Source organism: Rattus norvegicus, chromosome 10 (assembly GCF_036323735.1).
Source record: "Rattus norvegicus strain BN/NHsdMcwi chromosome 10, GRCr8, whole genome shotgun sequence".
Taxonomy (NCBI): domain Eukaryota; kingdom Metazoa; phylum Chordata; class Mammalia; order Rodentia; family Muridae; genus Rattus; species Rattus norvegicus.
This window is the reverse complement of record NC_086028.1, coordinates 78938981-78948992: the sequence shown is the minus strand read 5'-3', so window position 1 is coordinate 78948992 and position 10012 is coordinate 78938981. Positions and strand designations below refer to the sequence as shown.

Here is a 10012-nt window from a genome sequence, read left to right as displayed (position 1 = left end):
TCTTCAAAACAGTCAAGTAACAGACCACACTCTTTATTAGAAGTCGCTCTAGATATAAAGGAATCCCATTTATTTGAGGTGTCAAAAGCAGAATAAATTGTAGAGACAGCATTAGAATAGAGATTGCAGAGGTTGGGGTCAGGAAGGGAATGGAAGTCAGCGTTTAGTTGACACAGAGTTTCAACTTTGCAAGACTAAGAGTTCTCAAGGTGGGTGGGTTTGAAGGGTCCACAGTGACAAAGTGTGTTTAAGATTGCTTAGCTTAGAAATGCTTAGGATGTCAAAGTTTAAGTGATGTGTATTTCATTCACAATGAAAACCAAAAAATTAATTTCCCTGTGAAGCTATGTTATTAAGTAAATAATATTTGTGTGGGTCAAACATTTTCCTTTTCTTCCTTTCTCTCCCTTGGCTTTTGCACACATGCCTCACTGATACAGAAGGATTCGCTTCCATTTCCCTTCCACTCACCTTCCCTTTCCAGAACCTGGTGGATTATAGTGGGACTTGTGAAACATCCTCAACCTCTCCTCTCAGGTACTTCTAGGTACTATAGATGGGGAATGGATGGCTCACCTCGAAGACTAAAAACAAAACAGAGCTAGGAGAATCAAAACTAAATCACTGTGCCTTTGAGCTCTCAGTTTCCTCTAGATTCTCTTCTGTAACACAGTTGTATCTTCATTCATTCATTCATTCATTCATTCATTCATTCATTCATTCTCATCTATACTACTACTCATCAGCCATCCATTCATCCATGTTCTGAAAGGGTCACGTATCACTGGTTGGGCTAGGAGCTTGGGATACCTCAAGGAGCATGCATAGTCTTTGTCTTCACAGAACTCACCCTTCCTTATGCCAGCTCCCAGTGTGCAGGCAGCTGGGGGGATATATAACGTATACCATTATATTGTTGCAATTAGATACAACATCTCCTTATCTCTACCCTTTCCCTAGACAATGAAATAACATTAATTTGTATTAATCATAAAAATATGTGTAGCCAGGGTATGGTTTGCTGCACTTTAATTTAAAAATAAAGGCTTGACAATGTTATGTATGGTAACCGAATCTAACAGTACATCTGCATGGTAGCAATTAATGCTGCACCAGTGTCATTTTATCTGCAATGCTAATTACTGTGTTTCCAATGAATGGCTTCGGTGCAGGGCATGCTGGGAAAGTTTGCTTATGCACACCAGGAAGCAGACACGAGTGGAGAAGCTGAAGCTGTGGGGATGCCCAGGTTTCTTTCTTGTGGGATGTTGTTTCTTCTGCACTCCAAAGATAAGGCCTCATGCAGTTCTTAGGGGCGTGTGTGGAATAATAGGATTGTCTTTCAAGAACCTGGAAGACTCAGATCGGACGCTAGGCTGCTGTTCATCCTAGGATGAAGACTGGGGAAGGCCTTGCTTTCCCAACTCTAGACATTTATACTGGTTTAAGATTAGTTGGAGCTTCTCGTATTAAAGGAAGAAGAACATATATGCCCATTGCAATGGTATGTCAATCAATAACATCAATAACATAGGGCCATATAAAAATAATGTATATTTGTAAAGCAAAACTGAATGATGAAACATAAAAAAGAAATTGAAATAAACAAGCAAAAATTCACCACCTTCAAATCCACCATGGTTATTTTATAACATTGGGTGCTTCTGTAGAACAAGCACAGTTCTGGTACCGTGGCTAATGATCTGCCAGGCTTCTTGTTAGTATGTTCACCTTCTAGATCATTCTACGGACAGCAGTACATTAGAGGATATGAATTTGGTCAGTTCATTTTTAAAGTAAGAGGCACATTCACTCTTTGAGAGTTGGCCACAATTTGCCACTAGCAGATGGCCTCTCAGTGTGAATCCTTACTTGGTGACCAAATGGGTGCTAAATTCTCAGCCCAGATTTCCCCCACAATCTCTTCCTTAGCCAACCGGCAGCACTCTTGGTATAGTACTTAGACCTGAGGCATTTGCTTTCCTTTGGGTGAGAAGATGTCAGGCTAAACCATGTGTATGATGGGCTTCTCACAGGGAAGATTTTCCTCCCCTCCCTTCTGGGGTTCTTTCATGTCCTGAGACAAAGGACTATCCTTGGGGAAGGAGGCCCTGACCCTGAGTATCTCTTGTTCTTTGACCCATTATGTTAACCAGTGATTGAGTCCTTATAAATTACTAGGTAATTACTTAGCAATGTGATATCACAGGGCTTTGATCAAGAAGCAGCCTGGTACTGGAGGGACAGGCCACTGGCTTGGAGTTTAGGATGTTTGTGATTTCCTCTAGTTTTAGTTAGGGTTCTCTAGAGAATCAGGAGTGATGTCCATAGAATCACACAGTTTGCCTTGATTTCACTGAAGTGAAGCTCATAGACTCAAGAAGGCTGGCAGGCTGATACACTTCAGGGATCCTACTGGTTGTATGCCTTTAGCACTGAGGTTCTAGGCCTTGACCAGCACCTGGATTTTCTTCATGGAGTTATGGGGATTTGAACTCAGGTCCTCATACTTGTGCACTAGGCACTTTACTGACCAAGCTATCTCCCCAATATGGGATGTATTAATTTTTTAAATGCCTAAATAAAAAAGAAATAAACATGCCAAAGGTCCTTTGGACATCGTGCATGTAGGGTTGATGTTTATTGTAGAAAGCTAAGCCTGAGTGAACATTACTTTTAGAGAATCCAAAATATGAGGTAGTTACTTGTATGATATAATACAAGGCTAATGTGAAGTGTTTGTTACATTTCCTCACGACAGAGCCTACCTGAAGCATCCTGTGGTGAACAGAAGAATATTTCCAGTCACATATGTGGATGTGCAGTACCACAAATAGAGTTACTAGAATAAATGGGATTCCTACTGTATTAAAGAATGTATTAATCCTACTGTATTAAACAATGGCCATGAGACCTGTGAAGGTGCTACTTTGCTCTCTGTCTCTGCCTCTGTGTTTCTCTCTGACTCTGTTGTCCCCTGCCCTTTTGTATTTGAGACGGGGCCTTACTCTATAAAGCAGGTTGGCCTTGAACTCTCAATTTACCTTTCCCCACCACTCTAGGGCTGGGATTGTAGACACAGACTGTTACATCATGTTCATCTCCCTACCACTATCTAGATGAGGAAACTAGGCACGGCCAGGCTAAATAATCACTCAAGGGCACAAGGGAGGAAGCAAGGGTACAACGATTTCTATCTTACTACTATTCAAGAGTCAAAAGGCTTCTAGAATCTCAGAAGGCAGTAAAACACCAGTGAGAGATGACACTTGACTTCTCAGGGGTCCTGTAGATGTCAGAAACTTATCACTTTGGACCATTATGTTGAGTAACACAGAAAAGACAAACATTGCATGTTCTCATTCATGTACAGATACCAACAAGATGGCCTTATAGAAATGGAATGGTAGACACTTGAGTGGGTATGAAGATAGAAAGAAATTAATAACAGTTTGGGACAGGGAAAGGTATTGTAGGAATGGGGGATGGGGAGGGTAGGTGGAAGAAGGGTTAAGGGAGATAACCAGCACTTAATGTAAAATGTATGTTAAATACAGTGAACTCTTAACTTGTGTGCTTGCTATATGTCAAACACTTAGAGATTAAGGTTCAATATATGGAAATCCATCAACGTAATCCACGATATAAACAAACTCAAATAAAAAAAACCCACACGATCATCTCATTAGAGGCAGAAAAAGCATTTGACACAATTCAAAACCCCTTCATGATAAAAGGCTTAGAAAGATCAGAAATTCAAGGCCTATATCTAAAAATAGTAAAGCAATATACAGCAAACCAGTAACCAACGTCAAACTAAATGGAGAGAAACTTGAAGCAATCCTACTAAAATCAGGGACTAGACAAGGCTGCTGACTCCCTACCTATTCATTATAGTACTTGAAGTCCTAGCCAGAGCAATTAGACAACAAAAAGAGGTCAAAGGGATACAAATTGGAAAGGAAGAAGTCAAAATATCACTATTTGCAGATGATCTGACAGTATGCTTAAGTGACTCCAAAATTCCATCAGAGAACTCCTATAGCTGATAAACAGCTTCAGCAAAGTGGCTGGATATAAAATTAACTTAAACAATTCAGCAGCCTTCCTCTACTCAAAGGATAAACATGCTGAGAAAGAAATTAGGAAAATGACATCTTTCACAATAGTCACAAATAATATAAAATACCTCTGTGTGACTCTAACCAAGCAAGTGAATGATCTGTATGACAAGAACTTTAAGTCTCTGAAGAAAGAAATCAAAGAAGATCTCAGGAGATGGAAAAATCTCCCATGCTTATGGATTGCCAGGATTAATATAGTAAAAATGGTCATCGATCCATTCTTTTTTTTTTTTTTCCTTTTCTTTTTTTCGGAGCTGGGGACCGAACCCAGGGCCTTGCGCTTGTTAGGCAAGCGCTCTACCGCTGAGCTAAATCCCCAACCCTGATCCATTCTTATCTCTTTGTACAAAACTCAAGTCCAAGTGGATCAAAGACCTCCACATAAAGCCAGATACACTGAAACTAATAGAGGAAAAAGTGGGGAAGAACCTCGAACACATAGGCACAGGGGGAATTTTCCTGAATAGAACACCAATGACTTATGCTCTAAGATCAAGAATTGACATATAGGACCTCATAAAACTACAAAACTTCTGTAAGGCAAAGGATATTATCAATAGGACAAAATGGCAACCAACAGATTGGGAAAAGATCTTTACCAATCCTACATCTGATAGAGGGCTAATATCTAATATATACAAAGAACTCAAGAATTTAGATGCCAGAGAACCAAATAATCCTATTAAGCATGGAGAACAGAGCTAAGCAAAGATTTCTCAACTGAGGAATATCGAATGGCTGAGAAGTACCTAAAGAAATGTTCAGCATCCTTAGTCATCAGGGAAAGGCAAATCAAAACAACCCCGAGATTCCACCTCACACCAGTCAGAATGGCTAAAATCAAGAACTCAGGTGACAGCAGATGCTGGTGAGTTGGTGGAGAAAGAGGAACACCATTGTTGGTTGGATTGGCAAGCTGGTACAATCACTTTGGAAATCAATCTGGCGGTTCCTCAGAAAATCGAATATAGTACTACCTGAGGACCCAGCTATACCACTCCTGGGCATATACCCAAAAGATGCTCCAACATATAACAAGGACACATGCTCCACCATGTTCATAGCAGCCTTATTTATAATAGCCAGAAGCTGGAAAGAACTCAGAAGTCCTTCAACAAAGGAATGGATACAGAAAATGTAGTACATCTACACAATGGAGTACTACTCAGCTATTAAAAACAAGAACTACATAAAAATTTTTAGGCAAATGGATGGAACTAGAAAATATCATCCTGAGTGAGGCAACCCAGTCACAAAAGAACACACATGGTATGCACTCACTGATAAGTGGATATTAGCCCAAAAGTTCAGAATACCCAAGACATGAAGCTCAAGAAGAAAGACTAAAATGTGGATGCTTTAGTCCTTCTTAGAAGGGGGAACACAATACTCATGGGAGGAAATACAGGGACAAAGAGCAGGGACTGGGGAAAGGTCATCCAGAGACTGCCCCTCCTGAGGATGCATCCCATATGCAGCCACCAAACCCAGTCTCTATTGCTGATGCCAAGAACTGCTTGCTGACAGGAGCCTGATATGGATGTCTCCTTGGAGGATCTGCCAGAGCTTTATGGCTACAGATGAGGATGCTTGCAGTTAACCGTTGGACTGAACACAGGGACCCCAATGGAGGAGTTAGAGAAAGGATTGAATGTTGTAACCCCATAATAAGAACAACAATATCAACCAATCAGAGCTCCCACAGCTCATAGGGACTAAACCACTAACCAAAGAGTACACATGGAGAGACCCATGGCTCCAGCTCATATGTAGCAGAGGATGGCATTGTATGCCATCAGTAGGAGGAGAAGCCCTTGGTTCTGTGAAGGCGTGTTTCCCCAGTGTAGGGGGATGCCAGGGTATTGAGGTGGAAGTGGGTGGGAGGGAGTGGGAGCATTCTCATAGAAGTAGGGGGAAGGGGCAGGAGTTAGGGGAGAGGGGAGAAAAGGGATAACATTTGAAATGTAAATACATAAGATATCCAATAAAAAAATAAACAAACAAGAAAACAAGTTCATTCACAGTTTTTGTGTTAGTTGTATTTTGTGTCACAGTGAAACAACTTTAGGGGGGAAGGATGATTTTGGCTTATGGCTTCAGGCCCTGCCCATCATGGCAGGGGAGGAATGCTGGTGGTCAAGGCAGTGGTCACATGTGACAGAGCATCTGTTCTTGTGGTAGCCAACCAGGAAGCAGAGAAGGCAGGATGGAAACAGGGATGGGTGTGGCTTTCAGAAGGCCGGCCCCTGTGATCTGTTTCCACTAGGCAGGCCCCTCCTTCTGAAGGCCCCACAGCCTTTGAACTGATGCCACACATTTGGGAATGACTGTTCAGAACAGGAGCCCACAAAGGACGCCACAGATTCAAACCATAATGATCTTTTTATGTGTTTACCTTTCCATGTGGTGTCCGGGCTTGTGCTTACTGGGCACACAACAGGGCTGGCCTTTGCATTACTGAGATGTGACTTTACTCAGCAGATTGTGTCTTTGCTGTTGCCATAAAACACACGACTATAATCACACTAGGTGGAGGTCATGCAAGGCATCCCTGGCGGCGACAGTGACTGGCACATTCTGGGTAGTGTTCTTGGTAATGGTACATCTGTTATCTCATCTAATGCTTCCGCTGACCTTGTGAGGGAGGTTGGCTTATCTCTTATCCTTAGATGAAGAGCCTTAAATGGGCTAAAAGACTGTACTTAAAATCTCTCCATGGGAAACCACAAGAGCTGGAATTGTCCTCCAGGATATCGGGATGTTCTCCAGCTTGCTCAGCGACTGAGCAATAAATCAGGAAGAGTTGGTGGAACCGTGTAGTTTATATGTGGCTTCCGGAGTTAGGGACAACTCGAACAAAAAGGTGACATTGATGCAGATATGACAGAATGTGTTTAATTTGCCCAGGTCTGGGATGGACACCTTTGGGGGGTACAGTGGCAGATCTAAGGGAGCAGGACTTTAGACCCCCACCTGTTGAGAATTGAGAGATGGGTATGTATGTCCAGTGTAGGCTTCACAACTGAATGTCTGATCCCATAAGCAGGAAGGCCACTCGGTGCCAAGAAGGGTTAGTGAAGAGTGGCCGATAGCCTGTCATAAATTAGGTGTCTTTTCCTTGCAACTCAGCTTTCTTATTATGCATCTTTGACTGCTCTGCTGAGGTGTGTAATAGTTCTTTGCGATGTAATTAGTGAGTGTAAGAGATTTAAGAACGCTGCTTAGACTGGTTTCCTGCAGAGCCTCCTGATAGGACAGAGGGATGATTTTTGAAGACTGAATGTAAATAGTTGGAGGTGGGGTGGGGGATGGACAGACACCACTTGTTCTCCTGACACACTGGGGGGGGGGCATTGTTCAAGGAAGAGGAGCAGTGTGGAAGAATCCACTGTAGCCTGATCATTGACGACACAGGTGTGCAAACAGAGGGTCAAAGTCTAGAGTTAAAAGGACTTCAGAAATAATCAAACACAGCAAACCAGAAAACTGAGACAGATTCAAGCTAGGTATCACCCCCACCGACTTTGTTCATTGATCAGAGGGACCATCCCTCCTGAGTTTTCTTTAAATTCATTAAAAAAAAAAATCAGCAGACAAAGAATTAGGCTTCATTATGGCACTTTTCAAAGAAAATGTACTTATTTCCACCGTTTCTCTCCCCCCTCCTTCCTTCCCTACCCCATCATGCCCATCGCAGCAGCCTTCTTCATTCCGTGTCATAAGCGATCTTTTGCTCCCAACCCCACACATGTCTGGATACCTCTTTTTCCTTCTCACGATTTAAAGTAACGAGCCACTGTGGATATCCAAAGCACTAAAAGCAGACCCAGCTCTACCTCCTAGTCATAGACCCAGAAGACTATATCCTACCACAGAGACCCCTGCACGTCCATGTTTATTGCTGCATTGTTCCGAAACAAAAGTCCCAGCCATTCGATTTTACCAATAAAGACTCAAGGACCCAGGTGCTGGGGTGCAAACATGCTAGCTGAGAGAGGCACTCAGCGAACCTTCCTACTGCACCAATGTTGCCAAAAAAAGCCCTCCTTCTCTACGCTGCCTTAAACACCTTCCAACTCAAAGACTCTCCTTTCTCTTATGGTCACCCCCTGTGGGTTTGGTTGCATGCTCCACCTCTTGACCTAGGGTTGACTTTGTTTAGCTCTTAGACTAAAGGTGTGGGCTAGGGCCGAGCCACATCTCAGGTTTCTCCAGTTTACAATAGAAAGTAATTACCCTGATACTTTCAGATGCCATTTAACATGACATATACATCTAGACAGTGGACATTACGACGTACCTGTCCGAGCATTTTATGTTGTAGAAGTTTTACTATAATAGTTAGAAATGGAGGAGATTGGATATTGAGAAGGTAAAGGGTGTGGAGTTTTGGGAATGGGCAGAATCATACCCATCACTTTTCACCCTGCAGGGAAGCCAGAGAGAGGCTCCTTCCTTAGCATAGCTCAATTTAATCTTCCTCTTTTTCATCTGGGCTGCCTGTTTTTGGTCTGGGTAAAGTCTAGGATCTTTTAATCAGCCCTGCACAAAGAGATGAAGCAATCATATATGCTGTCTACTATTATATGAATTCTACTGTTTAAAAAAAGGTGCAGTTTATGGTAACATTGAATCTTCAAATAAGGGATCGTTTCTTCACAAACTCAAGGGATATGAGGCTGTGTTATTCCAGAAAGGACCTCTTGACCCCCATAGTTTCTGATGCTACAGACAGAATGAATGAATGGAGAACAGGTATGTAAGACATTGTCTGATCCACCAATGTGTGGGCTTAATGAAGAGAAGGCTTCCTCTCCTCCATGGTCCTCAAGGGGACCATGAGATGGGGTGGCTAGCATTATACTGAACATTGTCTTGAACATAAAATTATTGGCATCGCAGCCCTACGTAAACCTTGAGGATGGAGAGAGATGTCATTCTAGGTACCTAGAATGAGTTTTCCCATTATAGCTCGGGTATATGAATTCCCAATTGGGAGTCCAATCTACCACTTTCCAATTGTCACATTGAGAGCTTGCAGAGTTCTTGCCAAGTCACTCACAGCTGGTTGTCTGGATTTAATTTTCTGAGTCCCCAGTGACTGGCTGGAGTCCTCTGTGGATGCAGAGAGAACTGCAACCAAGATGGCAGCATTCGGTTGACAACAGATTGCTCCTAATTTTCTCTGTTCCACTAGCTCAAATCAGGCTTAAGTCGAACACCCACATTTGTAGTACTTCAGTGTATTTTTAGAAATATTTTAACATATAAACTACATCTATTTAACATAGTTTATTATATATTCTGTATCTTTATGTATTACAAAGTATATATTTAAGACCTTGCATTTTTACTCTTGCTTTATCCTTAGCCTCCGAGAAGTACAAGGTTTTTGTTTATTAAACAAGAAGTGACTAAATTTTGTTTTGAGTTTCAGCTGGGTACCTAAGCCAAGTGCATTCTTTATGTGACTCAGTAGGTATGAAGTGGGACAAGGGTATCTGCTGGCTTCTTTGCAACTCCTGTCTTGAGGAATTCTGGGCTGAATCAAACAGATATTCAGTGCTAGGGGTGTGTGGACATAGTGATTTCTTGTATCCTGTTTCTATGCTTTCAGGGATTACGTTAATAATTATAAAGAGATGCTGCTGACGTTCCTTCTAGACATATGCAGATGACTATACATTGATTCATTTTGGGGCCAATAGTTTTCTCTAAACTGAGAAAATCCAAGGTTAGGTCACTTTAATTAACACATTGAAACTTGCCTTAGAACAGTTATTTCTAAGTGTAATGTCATTTAATTCAGTCCCTGATTCACAGAGCTTTAGGCAAATAACTTCCCATCTCTAGTTATCCCATTTCCTAAGAGGAAAATGCCTCGTAAA

General features: G+C 41.9%; 1 protein-coding gene and 1 long non-coding RNA gene across 8 annotated transcripts in view; one reads left to right on the top strand and one right to left on the bottom strand.

Annotated features, from left to right (window-relative positions):
• LOC108352122 (uncharacterized) overlaps nucleotides 1-2919 on the top strand; it is a 30208-nt gene extending 27289 nt beyond the window's left edge. For 5 of the 6 annotated variants that reach the window (XR_005490693.2, XR_005490691.2, XR_010055444.1 and 2 more), the window contains one exon: nucleotides 2762-2919. This is a non-coding gene — a long non-coding RNA (uncharacterized LOC108352122). Of the gene's footprint in view, nucleotides 1-440; nucleotides 538-2761 lie in introns of all 6 variants that reach the window. The other variant, XR_010055443.1, reaches the window with a different exon arrangement.
• The window catches only part of Car10 (carbonic anhydrase 10), a 502355-nt gene that overhangs the window by 104429 nt on the left and 387914 nt on the right, over nucleotides 1-10012 (bottom strand). The gene's annotated exons all lie outside the window — the stretch shown is intronic.